Source organism: Salmo trutta, chromosome 7 (genome assembly GCF_901001165.1).
Source record: "Salmo trutta chromosome 7, fSalTru1.1, whole genome shotgun sequence".
NCBI lineage: Eukaryota > Metazoa > Chordata > Actinopteri > Salmoniformes > Salmonidae > Salmo > Salmo trutta.
This window is the reverse complement of record NC_042963.1, coordinates 31,653,724-31,674,270: the sequence shown is the minus strand read 5'-3', so window position 1 is coordinate 31,674,270 and position 20,547 is coordinate 31,653,724. Positions and strand designations below refer to the sequence as shown.

The 20,547-nt window shown below is 40.2% G+C and overlaps 1 protein-coding gene across 1 annotated transcript in view; it reads right to left on the bottom strand.

Annotated features, from left to right (window-relative positions):
* The window catches only part of LOC115197238 (F-box only protein 40-like), a 46,381-nt gene extending 32,440 nt beyond the window's left edge, over positions 1–13,941 (bottom strand). The window contains exon 1 of the mRNA XM_029758582.1: positions 13,783–13,941. The gene's annotated coding sequence lies outside the window, so the exon portion shown is untranslated. The remainder of the gene's footprint in view (positions 1–13,782) is intronic.
* Positions 13,942–20,547: the final 6,606 nt, after the last annotated feature.

Sequence of the window (20,547 nt, the reverse complement as noted above, 5' to 3'; positions counted from 1 at the left end):
AAGTACAATCGTTGCACGACTGTACCCAACCATAAACATCAATGCCTTTCTTAAAATCAATACACAGAAGTATATATTTTTAAACCTGCATATTTAGCTAAAAGAAATCCAGGTTAGCAGGCAATATTAACCAGGTGAAATTGTGTCATTTTGCGTTCATTGCACGCAGAGTCGGTGTAAATGCAACAGTTTGGGCCGCCTGGCTTGTTGCGAACTAATTTGCCAGAATTTTACGTAATTATGACATAACATTGAAGATTGTGCAATGTAACAGGAATAACGTTTTGTTTTCGAGATGATAGTTTCCGGATTTGACCATATTAATGACCTAAGGCTTGCATTTCTGTGTGTTATTATGTTATAATTAAGTCTATGATTTGATAGAGCAGTCTGACTGAGCGTTGGTAGGCACCAGCAGGCTCGTAAGCATTCATTCAAAATAGCACTTTCGTGTGTTTTGCCAGCAGCCCTTCGCAATGCATTGCGCTGTTATGACTTCAAGCCTGTCACCTCCCGAGCTTAGGCTGGTGTAACCCATGTGAAATGGCTAGCTAGTTAGCCGGGTGCGTGCTAATAGCGTTTCAAACGTCACTTGCTCTGAGACTTGGAGTAGTTGTTTCCCCTTCCTCTACGTGGGTAACGCTGCTTCGAGGGTGGCTGTTGTCGATGTGTTCCTGGTTCAAGCCCAGGTAGGAGCGAGGAGAGGGTCGGAAGCTATACTGTTACACTGGCAAGGCTAAAGTGCCTATAAGAACATCCAATAGTCAAAGGTATATGAAATACAAATCGTATAGAGAGAAATAGTCCTATAATTCCTATAATATCTACAACCTAAAACATCTTACCTGGGAATATTGAAGACTCCTGTTAAAAGGAACCACCAGCTTTCATATGTTCTCATGTTCTGAGCAAGGAACTTAAACGTTAGCTTTTTTACATGGCACATATTGCACGTTTACATTCTTCTCCAACACTTTGTTTTTGCATTATTTAAACCAAATTGAACATGTTTCATTATTTATTTGAGGCTAAATTGATTTTATTGATGTATTATATTAAGTTAAAATAAGTGTTCATTCAGTATTGTTGTAATTGTCATTATTACAAATAAAAAATAAATACAAAATTAAAATAAAGAAATCGGCTGATTAATTGGCACCGGCTTTTTCGGTCCTCCAATAAATCGGTATCGGCGTTGAAAATTCAGAATCGGTTGACCTCTAATTGTGATGTAAATCACGTTGCCTTGTAAAGGAGTTTGAAGTTGCAAGGATCCGAGCTGTACAACAGATCTCCAACAGAGAGGAGCGAGAAATACTGTAGTTGAAGGAGCAAGTGGAGCTGAGGAAGCTATGGCAGTGGATGACCCGCAGCCGTTTCAGAATGTCGCTCAACAGTTTTTTTATTTAACATTTAACTAGGCAAGTCAGTTAAGAACAAATTCAAATTTACAATGACAGCCTACACCGACCAAACCCGGACGACGCTGGGCCAAATGTGCAGCGCCCTATGGGACTCCCAGTCACGGCCAGTTGTGATACAGCCTAGATTCGAACCATTGTGTCTGTAGTGACGCCTCAAGTGCTTAGACCACTGCACCACTCGGGAGCAAACAGTTGAGGGATAATGATACATTGATTGTAAAGAAGGTGGATTTTTGGTTTATTGGTTCTTTGGTTTATTGGTTTATTGCGCAGGTGATTCATTGTACTGCCCAAACAAACAAGAAGTATAATAATTGGACATAATTGTAGGTGCGGCTAAAAGGTTTTTGGGTCTGGGGGAATTAATAGATACACCAGATAGATGCAGTGAAATGTGTTGTTTTAACACCCAAAGCATTGCAGGGAATACACATTGAAGATGTTCCCCCACATTGAAGATATTTGTTTTGTGTGGTTCAGTGTTTTTGGTTTATGTTATCTATTTCTATGTGTTTTTCTAGTTTTCTATTTCTATGTTGGGTTTTTGGCAATGACCTCCAATTAGAGGCAGCTGGTTGTTGTTGTCTGTAATTGGAGGCCATATTTAGGTGGGTTTGTTTTCTCTTGTTTTTTTGTGGGTGGTTAATTTCTGTATAGCCTGTGTGCCTTATGGAACTGTTTCGTTGTTTGTTAGTATTTTTGTTAAAGTGTTCACTTTAATTTAAATCAATGAAGAAGAAGAGCACTATACCCGCTGCTCCTTGGTCCAATCCTTACGACGCCTATGACAGGTCATGGGCAGTGACGTTAAATCGACGATATTAGCAGACACGTTAGCTAGCGAATTAGCTATCCAACTAGCTAGCTAGCTAACATTAGGTCACAGACAACTAACTAGCCAAGTTATGTAGTTGGCTAGCTACAGAATTGGGACCTTCGGTCTTTGCTTCGGCAATGCGACACCATTAACCTGTTAGGGATAGGGGGCAGTATTTGCACGGCCGGATAAAAAACACGTACCCGATTTAATCTGGTTACTACTCCTGCCCAGTAACTAGAATATGCATATAATTAGTAGATGTGGATAGAAAACACTCTGAAGTTTCTAAAACTGTTTGAATGGTGTCTGAGTATAACAGAACTCATATGGCAGTCAAAACCCTGAAACAAATCCTAACAGTAAGTGGAAATCTGATGTGTGGAATCACTTTCAAGCTTTGCCATTGAAACACACAGGGACTTATTAATCATTTAGCACTTCCTAAGGCTTCCACTAGATGTCATCAGTCTTTACAAAGTGGTTTGAGTCTATGGTAGAAACTGTCCCAAAGAGAGGCTTGGGAAGTTGGTCACAGGGGGAGGGCCATTACTACTATGACGCGGGCGCCCATGGAAACCTTTTGTTCCAAAACGTTTAGTAAGACAATGCAATCGTCCGCCTTATTATTGAAGCTCTGGTTGAAAAAGGCCCTAAAGATTTATGTTATACAATGTTTGACATGTTTGAACGAACGTAAATATATATTTTTTGCACATTCGTGACGACAAGTCCCGCGCGCTTCAGTACATTATGAGTAGCCTTCGGAACGCGCTAACAAGAAGGAACTATTGGGACATAAATTATTAACTTTTTCGAACAAAACTACATTTGTTGTGGACCTGGGATTCCTGGAAGTGCCTTCTGATGAAGATAATCAAAGGTAAGGGAATATTTACAATAGTATATTTGATTTTAGATGGTTCCAAGATGGCGCTAACATGTACCGTCTAGCCTATTTTTCTGAGCATACCACATCGTTTATTGCAAAGTGTGATTTCCCAGTAAAGTTATTTTTAAATCTGGCAATGCGGTTGCATTCACGAGATGTTAATCTATAATTCTTTGAATGACAATATTACATTTTAACAATGTTTTCGAATAGTAATTTTGTAAATTGTAGCGCTGATTCACTGAACGTCGCGCGCCGATGTAAAATGCTGTTTTTATATATAAATATGAACTTTATCGAACAAAAAATGCATGTATTGTGTAACATGATGTCCTAGGAGTGTCATCTGATGAAGATTGTCAAAGGTTAGTGCTGCATTTAGCTGTGTTTTGGGTATATGTGATGCATGCTAGTTGCTTTGAAAATGGCAGTGTGATTATTTTTGGCAGGGTACTCTCCTAACATAATCTAATGTTTTGCTTTTGCTGTAAAGCCTTTTTGAAATCGGACAGTGTGGTTCGATTCAGGAGAGGTGTATCTATAAAATGGTGTAAAATAGTCATATGTTTGAGAAATTGAAGTTATAGCATATAGAGGTATTTGTATTTTGCGCGACTCGATTCCACTGGCTGTTGACTAGGGTGGGACGCGTCCCACGTTCCCAGACAGGTTAATACAGCATAACACAGTTTAAAAACAGACGGATTTGTGAAATTGCTTTATCCAACATTTTGCGGATGCATGAGGCTTGGTAATCACAGAATTAGTATGATATTGAACAAAAACTCAAATAGGCAACAGAAGCAGAAACAGCATAGGGCTGAGTGGCTCACTCATTCCTGGCTTTTGTTCAAAATAAGTTATCCTGTTTGGGATAGGGGGCAGTATTGAGAATTTTGGAAAAAATATGTGCCCATTTTTAACTGCCTCCTACACCAACTCAGAAGCTAGAATATGCATATTATTGTTCAGGTTTGGATAGAAAACACACTAAAGTTTCTAAAACTGTTTGAATGGTGTCTGTGAGTATAACAGAACTCCTATGGCAGGCAAAAACCTGACAAGGTTTCATGCAGGAAGTACCCTGTCTGACAAGGAGTCGTGCGTCTTGCATCTGTTTATTGAAAAGTAAGGATCTTAGCTGTAACGTGACAATTCCCAGGGCTCCGATAGGCTCTCAGAACCCGGGAAATACCTGAAGGTTGACGAGGCAGCCTCAGGCTGAAACACATTATCGCCTTTGGTAAGTGGCGGATCAGAGGACCTTTGAATGAGGCGCGTGCACGATTCGCTCCTGAGGAGAAATTTAATTCGGCTGTTTAGGCTCAATGCATATTCCTGGTCGGAATATTATCGCTTTTCTACGAGATAAATGGCATAAAAATTGGTTTTAAACAGCGGTTGACATGCTTCGAAGTACGGTAATGGAATATTTAGAAATTTTTTGTCACGCCAATGCGCCATGCGCGAGACCGTGATGTAGCATTCGGATAGTGTCTAGAACTCACGAACAAAACGTCGCTGTTTGGATATAACGATGGATTATTTGGGACCAAACCAACATTTGTTATTGAAGTAGAAGTCCTGGCAGTGTATTCTGACGAAGAACAAGCAAGGTAAGAACATTTTTCTTATAGGAAATGTGATTTTGGTGGAGGCTGACCTGGGTGGGTGTTTAAATAGCTAGCCCTGTGATGCCGGGCTATGTACTTAGATTATTGCAAAATGTGCTTCATCCGAAAAGCTATTTTAAAAATCGGACATATCGAGTGCATAGAGGAGTAATGTATCTATAATTCTTAAAATAATTGTTATGCTTTTTGTGAACGTTTATCGTGAGTAATTTAGCAAACTGTTAGTAAATTCCTCGGAAGTTTGCGGGGGTTATGCTTTTTCTGAACGTCACATGCTAATGTAAAAAGCTGTTTTTTGATATAAATATGAACTTGATTGAACAGACATGCATGTATTGTATAACACAATGTCCTAGGTGTGTCATCTGATGAAGATCATAAAAGGTTAGTGCTGCATTTAGCTGTGGTTTGGGTTTATGTGACATGATATGCTAGCTTGAAAAATGGGTGTCTGATTATTTCTGGCTGGGCACTCTGCTGACATAATCTAATGTTTTGCTTTCGTTGTAAAGCCTTTTTGAAATCGGACAGTGGGGTTAGATTAACGAGATTCTTGTCTTTAAATAGCTGTAAAATAGTCATATGTTTGAGAAATTGAAGTAATAGTATTTCTAACGATTCAAAAATCGCGCCACTGGATTTCAGTGGCCGTTACGTAGGTGGGACGAGTTCGTCCCACATGCGCCAGAGAGGTTATTATAATATAGGGTTAAAAACACATTCTTTCTGATTGTCTTTAGCATGCAGTCTCTCCTCTCACTACAGCTACTTTCATTTGAATTATTATGTGGATTATAATAAATTAATATATTTGTAGGGGTTGATGCATTTTTCGTTAGGGCAAATCTGGTCTGTGATATTGAGTTAGAAATACCTAAGCATCGAATGCAAGTTTTCCCTTTTTGGCCATTAGGATACTCTTTACAATAGGAGTCAACTCTGACTGACCACATGTAACGATGACGCTGTGAGTCGAGAAGCAGGTGTAGGTTTAATGAAAACAACAAACAAGACAGCATAACAGAAGCGAGGCAACATGAACACAGGTGCAATACCAACTGAGGAACGAACAGAAGGAAAGGACTTATAAAGGGGAGGTAATGAGGTCCAGGTGTGATTCATAATGATGAGAGAACTTGGGTAAATACAATGGCGCAATTACACTTGACATGTGGACTGCCGATTTTCGAAAAAGGGGATACTGCAGTTGAAAACTGCAGATAACATAAGGCCAGCTATTGCGAATTTCTATTATCTCTTCAAGAGGCATACTGTCCACCTGGTAATTGTGTGGTTCCAAAGGATAAAGCGTCACCTTCAGATGGATCTGTAGTTTCAGAGAGAAACCAGCTGCTTGCCTGCAACCAGGCACGTTGAATGACATCCTTTTCCTGCACAGTAATTTGCAGAAATCTAGTGACGAATGGACAGTTTTTTAAAAGTTATTGTTTTAGTATATTTATTTGTTGTCTAATATTAGAAGGCTTTTTAAAGTGATTTGAGTTGTCAAACTGTAGCACAAATTCCATTGTGAAAAAAACATATCTGTTCTCAATTCATGGCATGTATTATTTTTATCCAAATGTTAAATAGACAAGCAGACAAATTATTTAATGCAGGAAAAGAGGAATAACAGCCTACTGTTTGTAGTCATAAAAACAATTAGGTATATTATTTTGTTGGGTAACGGATTGGCTCTCGGAAGTCATTGAGGCGGCTTCGATCTTCAACATAATCATTCATTCTGAAGGTTAAACCCATAAGTCTTAGGCCTGCAGTAAATTAAATTAGATTGCCAGGTTCATTTTTCATTAGGTTATAATAATCCATGCCTTCTGGGAATGTTAAAAAGTCAAAACATTATGGGTGGAGTTAGAAATTTGGCTGTCAGAAGTATTACAATGGGAAATTACACTCACAAAACCGGACTGAAACATTCACACCTCCATGAATTTATGAAAAGATAGTCAATTTGTGCCACAGTTTAGACAACCGATAGACCAGCAACTTCCTCTTCTGATAATGTGGTGCAATGACAGAATCACGCAATTTACTACAACGTGCCACCATCTAACTCAAACGGTCGCACCCTGATCTGTTTCACCTGTCTTTGTGCTTGTCTCCACCCCCCTCCAGGTGTCACCCATCTTCCTCATTATCCCCAGTGTATTTATACCTGTGTTCTCTGTTTGTTTGTTGCCAGTTCATTTTGTTTTGTCAAGCATACCAGCGGTTTTCCCATGCTCCTGCCTTTCTCTAGTTCCTGTTTTCTATTTTTCCCCAGTTTTGACCATTCTGCCTGCCCTGACCCTCAGCCTGCCTGCCGTTCTGTACCTTTTGGACTCTGCTCTGGATTACTGATCTCTGCCTGCCTTTGACCTGTCGTTTGCTTGCCCCCTTGTTTTTGTAATAAACTTTTGTTACTTCGAAACTGTTGCATCTGAGTCTTCTCCTGAGCCTTGACAGCGGCATAAGCTCAAAATATTTAATTGAGGAACATTTAATTGAGGAACCACTGTAACTAGCTTAGTTGTAGAACACACATCTGCACAGTTTAACATTGTACATCACTCTGAAGTTATATGACATGTGCCACTAATTCTGACAACCCATTCATACATAAAGCAGCAGACTGTCGGAAACCATAACGTACGACGTACAGCCCATCGTACCATACATAAGTATCATCCCCTCAGCTCCTCAATGTCTCAATCAGTGTAGGCTCCTGAGAACAGGAAGGGGAGGACTATCCTTATCAGTGAATTTCATAAAAATACAAATAGTGAAACATTTAAAAAGTTATCCTTTAGATCAAACTATACTAAATGTCACCAAATAAGTGATTAAAAGACATTGTTTTGCAATGAAGGTCTAAGGCTGATGGTTCTCACCCCTTTCCATAGACTTACACAGTAGTTATGACAACTTCTGGAGGATGTCCTCCAACTTATCACAGCTCCGGCAGCATGAACTGACATGTTGTCCATCCAATCAAAGGGTCAGAGAATGAATCTATTACTGAAAGCATAAGCTACAGCTAGCTAGCAGTGCAGTGCATACAATGTGGTGGGTAGTTGACTCAGAGAGTAAAAAACAATAGTTGAACAGTTAAAAAAATATTAAGGAGAAGAGAGAGATAATTTGTTGTATAATTTTTTTCAGTTTCACTTACACTAGCTTATGCAGCTAATTAACCTACTCAACAACCTGACTCAAACAGAGAGGAGTTAAATTTATGTTAGGTAGCTGGCTAAGGCTATCCAACACGTCCAATCCAAGGTAATCTTTCGGGCTCGCCATGGTAACTGCTAAACTGCTGGCCGTACACTACTGCGTGATTCTACACATGGATTCGATGTTGGGTTTACTAACGCGTTAGCTCTAGTAGCTATGTTGACTCTGACATTATACAATATGATGACAATGATGTAGGCTGTGTGTAGACGTTATGGTATGAAGGTTTGGCTTGGAGTGTTTTTTTACCTGGTGTTGTGAATAAGGCTGGTCATTGTGACCTGATGACTCCTTCAGTCCCCCGACCGGACTTTGTTAACACTGAAACAGGAAGTATAAGAAGAAGCACAAGAAGGACAAGAAAAGGATCAGCCTGGATCCGCATGGCCCAGTTAAAGGCAGGGAGGAAGTGGCGGCTGTGGATGGTATGTATACAGATGTTCCTCTGCCTGAGGGCGGAATACATTTTTTATGGTGACACCCCCGTTGAACTCAAGCCTTGGGTTAGAGCTGGTGGAGCTGCCAGATGGCACATGGGCGTTGAAGCAGATGTCACCACAAATCATCGTCAAGTGTGAAGCAGACAATGTGTTACCTAACTCTGTCTAGACATCATGTGTAATGGAGATGACGTGTTGTGTAACTTTGCTTAAACACTCTTAAGGATCCGCCCCTTTTAAAAAATGTTTTTGCCTAAAATGACATACCCAAATCTAACTGCCTGTAGCTCAGGCCCTGAAGGAAGGATATGAATATTCGTGGTACCATTTGAAAGGAAAAACTTTGAAGTTAAAACAAAGAAAAAACAAACCGTTCTTTTGTATTTTTTTGTTCCATCATCTTTGAAATGCAAGAGAAATGCCATAATGTATTATTCCAGCCCAGGTGCAATTTAGATGTTGGCCACTAGATGGCAGCAGTGTATGCGCAACGTTTTAGACTGATCCAATGAACCATTGCATTTCTGTTCGAAATTGTGTCAAGACTGCCCAAATGTGCCTAATTTGTTTATTAATAACTTTCATGTTAAAATTGTGCACTCTCCTCAAACAACAGCATGGTGTTCTTTCACTGTGATAGCTACTGTAAATTGGACAGTGCAGTTAGATTAGCAAGAATTTAAGCTTTCTGCCAATATCTGATATGTTTATGTCCTGGGAAATGTTCTTGTTACTTACAACCTCATGCTAATCGCATTAGCCTACGTTAGCTCAACCATCCCGTGGAAGGGAGACCGATCCCAAAGAAGGTAACCCCATGGCGAAACGTAGCCTGCGAGTACAGAGACAGCAGTGTAGTAAGAGCCGTGCCACGTATTAAAATAGTACTTAGTGTACTATAATTAAATGTTGGATTGCTTAATAGCATTATATATTACAATAGCCCTCGCTGACTTATAGTATACCGTGTCACGAACTACCAGTGAAGTGTAATCAGTAGGAAGAAGTGAGCTAACCCCTGTGGCAAGCAGGGATAGACCAAGAGGGGTAACCCGATTGTTAAAGTTGAGTTTGATGCTCTAAACACAACTTAGGCTAGCATGACAGGGAGGCCCCCTCACTGGGAAAGAGGCTTATACCGTGGGATAATCCAGGCATTCAAGGTGTGGTGAGAGTTGACCCAACCTGTGAGGTCAAGTGAAGATCCACAGGCTAAGACTACCCATGCGCGAGTGAACGTAGTAGGATCGTCAGGGAGACAACCCATACTAGTCACCTCGACATTCTTGGCACCTAACGTGGATCTATGGATGTAATCTACAAAGTAACCTAAAGTAATTGGTTAGTAGAAAACAAGTGAGGCGTCGAACTAAAAAGGCCCTGAGAAATAAAGAATAAAAGGTACAAGAACTAAAAAGGCCCTAAGAAATAAAGAATAAAAGCAGAGGTACAAGAACTAACAAGGCCCTGAGAAATAAAGAATAAAAGCAGAGGTACAAGAACTAAAAAGGCCCTGAGAAATAAAGAATAAAAGGTGCAAGAACTAAAAAGGCCTTGAGAAATAAAGACTAAAAGCAGAGGTACAAGAACTGAAAAGGCCCTGAGACATAACGAATAAAAGCAGAGGTACTAAAAAGGCCTTGAGAAATAAAGAATAAAAAGGTACAAGAACTGAAAAGGCCCTGAGAAATAAAGACTAAAAGCAGAAGAACTAAAAAGGCCCTGAGAAATAAAGAATAAAAGCAGAGGTACAAGAACTAAAAAGACCCTGAGAAATAAAGAATAAAAGCAGAGGTACAAGAACTAAAAAGACCCTGAGAAATAAAGAATAAAAGCAGAGGTACAAGAACTAAAAAGACCCTGAGAAATAAAGAATAAAAGCAGAGGTACAAGAACTAAAAAGGCCCTGAGAAATAAAGAATAAAAGCAGAGGTACAAGAACTAAAAAGGCCCTGAGAAATAAAGAATAAAAGCAGATGTACAAGAACTAAAAAGTCCGTGAGAAATAAAGAATAAAAGCAGAGGTACAAGAACTAAAAAAGCACTGAGAAATAAAGAGTAAAAAGGCCCTGAGAAATAAAGAGTAAAAGATAGCAAGAAGTAAAATGGCCCTGAGAAATAAAGAATAAAAGCAGAGGTACAAGAACTAAAAAGGCCCTGAGAAATAAAGAATAAAAGCACAGGTACAAGCACTAAAACTCTAGGAACAGAGTCTTAATTAATTAAATACAATTAGAGACGTCCAGGCTATAACAGTTAAGTTTTGAGTTTATTGACCTGAGGTAACTGGTCTAAAGACAGCCAGCGTAAAATATATACTTAAATTAATTTGTTGTGAAAAGAAGCCTCTTATTCTTAGTATGGGACAAAATACCAGAAACAGCAAAAGGAAAGTTAATGAATGAACACATTGACTGTGATAAATGGATTCATTTAATGGTAGAATTGAAAGGAGGATAATTCAACTGGAACCCGGTTAAACCACAGGATAGGCTGTTACTGACCAGAGATCCTAGTTCAGCCTCAGTGGCAGAAGCCACATTGGAAAACTGGGTGGCCTGTTTTACAAAACGTCAGGAGAAGAGGGAAACTTAGGGAAAATAATTAGTACCTCCCTTAGAATGGATAGATGGCTGGAGGCTCTTGGAAAGTGAATATTCAGACGTGTGAGTATGTGGTTCCAGAGGATGTCATGGACAAGACACCCACAATAGTGACACAAGCAGACTATAAATGTATCTTACACTATGAGAGGGGAGTACCTAGTACAGTATGTGGGTATAGTAATTTAAGAAGTTCATACAGTGTTGGAACGGTGAATGACAGGCACTTGGGGAGAGATGGGGGGGTCAAGCAGAAACGCAGTATCCCCTTTAATGTCGACTCAGATGATGCCCTCAGACCTGCAATGGCATGCAGGCTGAGTACAGTTGCGCAAAAACTATAACTACATTTTTTCTACATTTGCAAAAATGTATACAAACCAGCTTTCGCTTTGTCATTATGGGGTATTGTGTGTAGATTGATGATGAAAATGTTTTATTTAATTAATTTTATAATAAGAATGTAATGTAACAAAATGTGGAAAATGTCAAGGGGTCAGAATACTTTCCAAATGCACTGGATAACAGATAGATCTCTAATGAGGACATGCTGCATTTCTCACTTTCAATGAGACTGTATGATCTGTAATTCTAATTCTGTGTACCTTTTTCTTTTTCAACAAAATGTAATATTAGCCTGTTAGCCCCCATGTAATTAGTTAGCTTTCCTTCATTGTTTACTGTAAAAGATAGCAGAGAAAATGTTATTAAATCAACACCTTTCTCGAATATTTAAACAGAAGGAAGAGATCATAATTAAACTTTCTCTGTGATTCAAGTGAAACTGTTGACAACTTTGTGCAATTTTTTGGAGGTCATTTAAAAAAATGCCAATGGCATAACATTAATATTTCTAAACCCCTTTTTCCAAGAAAACAAGTCAATGGATCATCTGGTGACCATTTTAGAGAATGCAGTTCTCAGCTGAGGTCCCAAATGTTGTTCAGGAATATTGAGGGGGAAAGAGGAGGGGAACAACTCATTTTAACATGCACAAGCTAATCCAAACTATCATTGTGTCTACAAGGGAACTGTCAGGAGAAAAATAAGAAATAAAAGGAAAACAGCAGCAGGAAAACGAGACAATAACTTCAACTAGACAATAACTTCAACTAGACTATAACGACAACTAGACTATAACGACAACTAGACTATAACGACAACTAGACTATGACGACAACTAGACTATGACGACAACTAGACTATGACGACAACTAGACTATGACGACAACTAGACTATGACGACAACTAGACTATGACGACAACTAGACTATGACGACAACTAGACTATGACGACAACTAGACTATAACTATAACTTTACCTAGACTATAACTTTACCTAGACTATAACTTCAACTAGAGTATAACTTCAACTAGACCATAACTTCAACTAGACTATAACTTCAACTACGACTATAACTTCAACTAGACCATAACTAGACTAACTTCAACTAGACCATAACTTCAACTAGACCCTAACTTCAACTAGACTATAACTACAACTACGACCATAACTACAACCATAACTACAACTACGACCATAACTACAACTACGACCATAACTTCAACTAGACTATAACTTCAACTAGACTATAACTTCAACTAGACTATAACTTCAACTAGACTATAACTTCTACTAGACTATAACTTCAACTACGACTATAACTTCAACTACGACTATAACTACAACTACGACTATAACTACAACTACGACCATAACTACAACTACGACCATAACTTCAACTACGACCATAACTTCAACTACGACCATAACTTCAACTACGACCATAACTTCAACTAGACTGTAACTTCAACTAGACTGTAACTTCAACTAGACTGTAACTTCAACTAGACTGTAACTTCAACTAGACTGTAACTTCAACTAGACTGTAACTTCAACTAGACTGTAACTTCAACTATAACTTCAACTAGACTAACTTCAACTAGACTACAATTTCAACTAGACTACAACTACAACTGGACAATAACTTCAACTATGACTACAACTATACTATAACTTCAACTAGACTATAACTACAACTAGACTATAACTACAACTAGACTATAACTACAACTAGACTATAACTACAACTAGACTACAATTATACTATAACTTCAACTCAATCAAATAGGTTTTTTGACTATTGTAGCGGAGAACCAATTCTCTCTATGACCAGAAAAGTCCAATGAAAGTGTGAATTGAGCACCAACAAATTGTCTATCTAGTCTGTCTGTGTGGCTAGGAGCCAATCCAGAATTTACCTCTAATCCAGAATTTACAGTATATCACTTGTGGTCCAAGAGAGCTGCGGCGTGTGGAGGTATTTGTCCCAACCCAACACTAACACACCTGATTTAAATAATCAGCTAATTCATCAAGACCTTGATTAGCTGAATATCATGTGTTAGTGCTGGGCTAGGACAGAATCCTGCTCATACTGCAACCAGGATTAGGGCATTGTCTTAAATCAGTGTGGCGAACTGACCGAGGAGTGTCACTTAGTAGTGTCACCACCTCAATTCCATTTAATTCAGTCAATTCAGGAAATAAAACAAAAATTCCAACTCCTATTCCAAAAATCTCAGTGCTTGTATATGAAAGAAAACATGGAATTGTAATTTCAGTTTACTTCCTGAATTGTCTGAATAGAAATGCAATTGACCTCAACCTTGACTGCAACCCTCCAGAACCAGGAGTTCAGAACAGTGTACTTACTAATCTGACAGTGTTGTCTTACCAGGGTATCAACGCTGAAGAGTCTTTCTTCTTGTCTCTCTCTCCTCTGAGGCTGAGGTCCAGCTATTAGCTTTTATAATTACTATTCCAGTCAGTCACCTCCTCAGTCAGACCGTCAGTCATACAGACGGTCGGTTAGTCAGTCAGTCATCCCTGCATGCGTTACAGTCCTGAAAATTAATTACGACATTGACTAGGGCAGTTTAAATATAGCCAGGTTGCATTCTGGTCCGCAGGGTGAAGGGGGTCTCTCTGGAGCAGTGGAGTCAGGTTACACCATGAGACAGACAGAAGGAAACCACTGCAGAGATTTCATTGGTGTTTCAAGGCATTATAGATCCAACACGGATGTCATGTTGTCAATCAGTTCAGTGTGTCTGTAATGGTCAGTGTCAGTGTGTCTGTAATGGTCAGAGTGTCTGACTGTCTCCCCATGGTGGAAACTGTCATGGGTTAGGCAGGCAGGCTTTCGTGGGTTGGACAGAGTTGCTTGCCATATTGCTTACACACATTCAGTTGTTTTCAGCTCTACAAGGGGCCATCAAGCCCTGTCTGAGAGGTAGGGCTATACTATACTAAGAGTGGGAGGCAGGAGTTGATATTCAACTGGGGCAATCAAAGCTTTAATTTCATGCAAGTTGTTTTGTAAACAACCACTGGAGGACACTGTGCTGTATATGGAGGGTTCCTCACATGGGCTTAGTTAAACATCACATCTTTGTATCCCATTGGGCAGTGCCATTGAGGTCATCTTCATTTTGAAGAAGTCAATTTTCTTATTATACTAGTTGAGTTGGTAAACACACTTAAAGGGTGCATACTGCCACCTGGAGTGTGTTGTTTGAACAGGTATGAAGCCAAGGTTGCTGATTTACTTTCACCTGCAGTTATGGAATATTTGCTCACAAGTATAATTCCTTGGCAGATCCCCCCCCGATGACCTGGATGTAATTGTGTGATCCTTCCTAAACCCATAGGAAGTCCCACCCAGTTGACTACTTTAAAATGGTGGAAGTCAATGGCAATGTCCATGCAAAAAACGATTATTTCCAGGCAGTGTTTGTATTTGTATGTATTAGGGATCCCCATTAGCTGCTGGGGTCCAAACACATTAAGTCACTTAATATATTACATATAAAACAAAATATAAAACAGTACATCATATAACATTATTACACCACTACAAAACAAAATGTATAATTCCACCATACAACAATATTACACTGTACGTGTGTATAGCGTTTGTGTGTCTGAATGTGTGTCTCTTCACAGTACTCACTGTTCCATAGGTGTATTTCTATCCGTTTTCTTAATTGGATTCCACTACTTGCATCAGTTCCATGGAGTCATGGCTCTATGTAGTATTTTGCGCCTCCCATAGTCTGTTCTGGACATGGGGATTGTGAAGAGACCTCTGGTGGCATGTCTTGTGGGGTATGCATGGGTGTCCAAGCTGTGTGCCAGTACTTTAACCTGTTTGGGCTAGGGGGCAGTATTGAGAATTTTGGAAAAAATATGTGCCCATTTTTAACTGCCTCCTACACCAACTCAGAAGCTAGAATATGCATATTATTGTTCAGGTTTGGATAGAAAACACCCTAAAGTTTCTAAAACTGTTTGAATGGTGTCTGTGAGTATAACAGAACTCCTATGGCAGGCAAAAATCTGAGAAGGTTTCATGCAGGAAGTGGCCTGTCTGACAAGGAGTCGTTCTTCTTGCCTCTGTTTATTGAAGAGTAAGGATCTTATCTGTAACGTGACAATTCCTAGGGCTCCAATAGGCTCTCAGAGCCCGGGAAAAACAGGAATGATGACGAGGCGGCCTCAGGCTGAAACAGATTATCGCCTTTTCCAAGTGTCCCATTAGGTGACAATGCAATGAGGCGCGTGCCTGATTCGCCCCCGTGGAGAAATTTCATTCGGCTGTTTAGCTTATTGCAGATTCCCGGTCGGAATATTATCGCTTTTCTACGAGATAAATGGCATAAAAATTGATTTTAAACAGCGGTTGACATGCTTCGAAGTACGGTAATGGAGTATTTAGACATTTTTTGTCACGCCATGCGCCATGCTCGTGACCGTGATTTAGTATTCTGATAGTGTCTAGAACGCAAGAACAAAACGTCGTTGATGGAACATAACGATGGATTATTTGGGACCAAACCTACATTTGTTATTGAAGTAGAAGTCCTGGGAGTGCATTCTGACGAAGAACAGGAAAGGTAATAACATTTTTCTTATAGGAAATGTGATTTTGGTGAAGGCTAATCTTGCCGGGTGTCTAAATAGCTAGCCCGTGATGGCTGGGCTATGTACTTAGAATATTGCAAAATGTGCTTCATCCGAAAAGCTATTTTAAAATCGGACATATCGAGTGCATAGAGGAGTAATGTATCTATAATTCTTAAAATAATTGTTATGCTTTTTGTGAACGTTTATCGTGAGTAATTTAGCAAACTGTTAGTAAATTCCCCGGAAGTTTGCGGGGGTATGCTTTTTCTGAACGTCACATGCTAATGTAAAAAGCTGGTTTTTGATGACCACTGGGTATCTGTATTCTCAGTCATGTGAAATCCATTGATTAGGGCCTAATGACTTTATTTCAATGGACTGAATTCCTTATAAACTAATTCAGTAAAATCTTTGAATTTGTTTAGTGTTGTGTTTATTTTTGTTCAGTATACTTTCCTTAGTAAAAATGTTGGTCTGATTTAATTTCAATGCAAATGTCTTTAAAATGTCTCTTGCTCACAGGTACGTAATTGTGACTTGTCATAAATCACTGTGACCACATCGTTGTTTTCACCGCTTATATATACACACACACACACACACACACACATCTTAACAATGGTACAAAACAATCCCCAACTCTTTGATAATCGATTATGTCTGTAGAGACATCCATTAACCCCCTAGAGTCTATTGACGCACCGGTGCGTCAATCTCAGTAACGTAAAAAAATCCCCATCAAAATCCGTCAATTTAAGCTAGAGATCGTTTTTTTGCATGAGCTGTGTCTCAATCCATCGCATCCAACTATGGTGGCCTTCCGCAGCTGCAGTGGATGGTGGCTGAGCTACAGACAGCGGTGTTTGAGACGTCCTGAAAATAAGTCTTCACACAAAGCGTTTGGGGTTACAAGCTAATGGGACCCCACTGGAAACATCAGATTCTCACAAAGACAATGGTGTTCTCCGTTTTGCTCTACGAATCCCACAAGTGTCAAGGGACTCGTCTGAAGGTAACCCGGACATTTTCATAAAATAATTGAAAGTATGGAGGTAATCTTGTGCCTACCCAAAAAAGGGGTTAAATATGTGGTCAAATATATATATATTTTAATATAAATATATATATTCCTGAAATTTCCAGCCCTAACTATAACATTTTCCGACAAGATAGAACTGCCAAAGGGGGCAGAGTTGCAATCTACTGCAGAGATAGCCTGCAGAGTTCTGTCATACTATCCAGGTCTGTGTCCAAACAATTCGAGCTTCTACTTCTAAAAATCCACCTTTCCAGAAACAAGTCTCATCGTTGCCGCTTGTTATAGGCCACCTTCTGCCCCCAGCTGTGCCCCCCGTGCTTAACACCCCGGCCGCCCTACAATCTAAGCTAGATGCCCTCAATCTTACACAAATTATCAGTGAACCTACCAGGTACAACCCCAAATCTGTAAACACGGGCACCCTCATAGATTTCATCCTGACCAACCTGCCCTCTAAATACACCTCTGCTGTCTTCAACCAGGATCTCAGCGATCACTGCCTCATTGTCTGCGTCCGTAATGAGTCTGCGGTCAAACGACCACCCCTCATCACTGTCAAACGCTCCTAAAACACTTCTGCGAGCAGGCCATTTTAAATCGACCTGGCCCGGATATCCTGAAAGGATATTGACCTCAATCCGTCAGTGGAGGATGCCAGGTTATTCTTTAAAAGTGCTTTCCTCACCATCTTAAATAAGCATGCCCCATTCAAAAAAATGTTGAACCAGGAACAGATATAGCCCTTGGTTCACTCCAGACCTCACTGCCCTTGACCAGCACAAAAACATCCTGTGGCGTACTGCATTAGCATCGAATATCCCCCGCGATATGCAACTTTTCAGGGAAATTAGGAACCAATATACAGAGGCAGTTAGGAAAGCAATTTGCATCCTTTAGCATAAACTCCAAAAAGTTCTGGGACACTGTAAAGTCCATTGTCACGTCCTGGCCAGTATAAGGGTTAATTGTTATTGTAGTTTGGTCAGGACGTGGCAGAGGGTATTTGTTTTATGTGGTTCAGGGTGGTGTGTTAGTTAGGAGGGCGTTTGATTTATTATTTCCGGGTTTTGAGTTATGGTCTATGTTTATGTATTTGTATGTGTAGTCTAGTAAGTGTGTTTCTATGTTGAGTTAATTGGGGTGGACTTCCAATTGAAGGCAGCTGTTTGGTGTTGCCTTTGATTGGAAGTCCTATATTAGTTGGGTGTGTTTGTCTGTGTATTTGTGGGAGATTGTTCTTGGATTGCTGTGTTGCCTTCAAGACTGTTATTTTGTCGTTCATCGTTTTGTTATTTTTGTATACGTGTTTGTTTGGTTTTTTCCTTCTTTTCCCGTAAATAAAGAAGATGAGTATACATGTCCCTGCTGCGTTTTGGTCCTCCATTTCTAACGACAAGCGTGACATCCATGGAGAATAAGAGCACCTTCTCCGAGCTGCCCACTGCACTGAGGTTAGGAAACACTCACCACCGATTAATCCACGATAGAGAATTTCAATAAGCATTTTTCTACGGCTGGCCATGCTTTCCCACTGGCTACACCTACCCCGTTCAACAGCCCTGCACCCCCCACAGGAACTTGCCCAAACCTCCCCAATTTCTCCTTCACCCAAATCCAGATAGCTGATGTTCTGAAAGAGTTGCAAAATCTGGACCCCTACTAATCAGCTGGGCTAGACGATCTGGACCCTCTCTAAAATTATCAGCCACAATTGTTGCAACCCCTAATACTAGCCTGTTCAACAACTCTTTCGTATCGTCCGAGATCCCCAAAGATTGGATATCTGCCGCGATCATCCCTCTATTCAAAGGGGGGACACACTCTAGACCCAAACTTTTACAGACCTATATCTATCATATCCTGCCTTTCTAAGGTCTTCGAACGCCAAGTTAACAAACAGATCACCGACCATTTCGAATCCCACCGGACCTTCTCCGCTATGCAATCTGGTTTCCGAGCTTGTCATGGGTGCACCTCAGCCATGCTCAAGGTCCTAAACGATATCATAACCGCCATCGAAAAAGACAATACTGTGCAGCCGTATTCATCGACCTGGCCAAGGCTTTCGACACTGTCAATCACCGTATTCTTATCGGCAGACTCAAAAGCTTTGGTTTCTCAAATGACTGACTCGCCTGGTTCACCAACTACTTCTCTCATAGAGTTCGGTGTGTCAAATCGGAGGGCCTGTTGTCCGGACCTCTGGCAGTCTCTATGGGGTGCCACAGGTTTCAATTCTCGGGCCGACTCTTTTCTCTGTATACATCAATGATGTCGCTTTTGCTGCTAATGATTCTCTGATCCACCTCTATGCAGACAACACCATTCTGTATACTTCTGGCCCTTCTTTGGACACTGTTAACTAACCTCCAGACCAGCTTCAATGCCATACAACTCTCCTTCCGTGGCCTCCAACTGCTCTTAAATGCAAGTAAAACTAAATGCTTGCTCTTCAACCGATCGCTGCCTGTACCTGACGGTTCTGACTTAGAATGTGTGGGCAATTACAAATAACTAGGTGTCTGTAAACTCTCCTTCCAGACTCACATTAAGCATCTACAATCCAAAATGAAATCTAGAATCGGCTTCCTATATTGAAACAAAGCATCCTTCACTCATGCAGCCGAACATACCCTTGTAAAACTGACTATCCTACTGATCCTTGACTTCGGCGATGTCATTTACAAAATAGCCTCCAACACTCTAGTCAGAAAATTGGATGCAGTCTATCACTTTGTCATCTGTTTTGTCACCAAAGCCCCATATACTACTCACCACTGCGACCTGTATGCTCTCGTTGGCTGGCTCTCGCTTCATATTCGGCGCCAAACCCACTGGCTCCAGGTCATCTATAAGTCTTTGCTAGGTAAAGCCCTGCCTTATCTCAGCTCACTGGTCACTAAAGCAGCACCCACCCATAGCACGCGCTCCAGCAGGTATATTTCAATGGTCATCCCCAAAGCCTATTCCTCCTTTGGCCACATTTTCTTCCAGTTCTCTGCTGCCAGTGACAGGAACGAATTGCAAAAATCACTGAAGCTGAGGTGTCATATCTCCCTCACTAACTTTAAGCATCAGCTGTCAGAGCAGCTCACAGATCATTGCATCTGTACACAGCCCATTTGTAAATAGCCCATCCAACTACCTCATTCCCATATTCTTTTTTTTTCTCTCTCCTTTGCACCCCAGTAACTCTATTTGCACATTCATCTTCTGCACATCTATAACTCCAGTGTTTAATTGCTAAATTGTAATTACTTCGTCACTACGGCCAATTTATTGCCTTAACTCCCTAATCTTACCTCATTTGCACACAGTGTATATATATCTATTGTGTTGACTATATTTGTTTATTCCATGTGTAACTCTGTGTCGCACTGCTTTGCTTTATCTTGGACAGGTCGCAGTTGTAAATGAGAACTTGTTCTCAACTGGCCTACCTGGTTAAATGAAAGTGAAATGTATATATATTTTTTTTAAATAAAAAAATCCTGA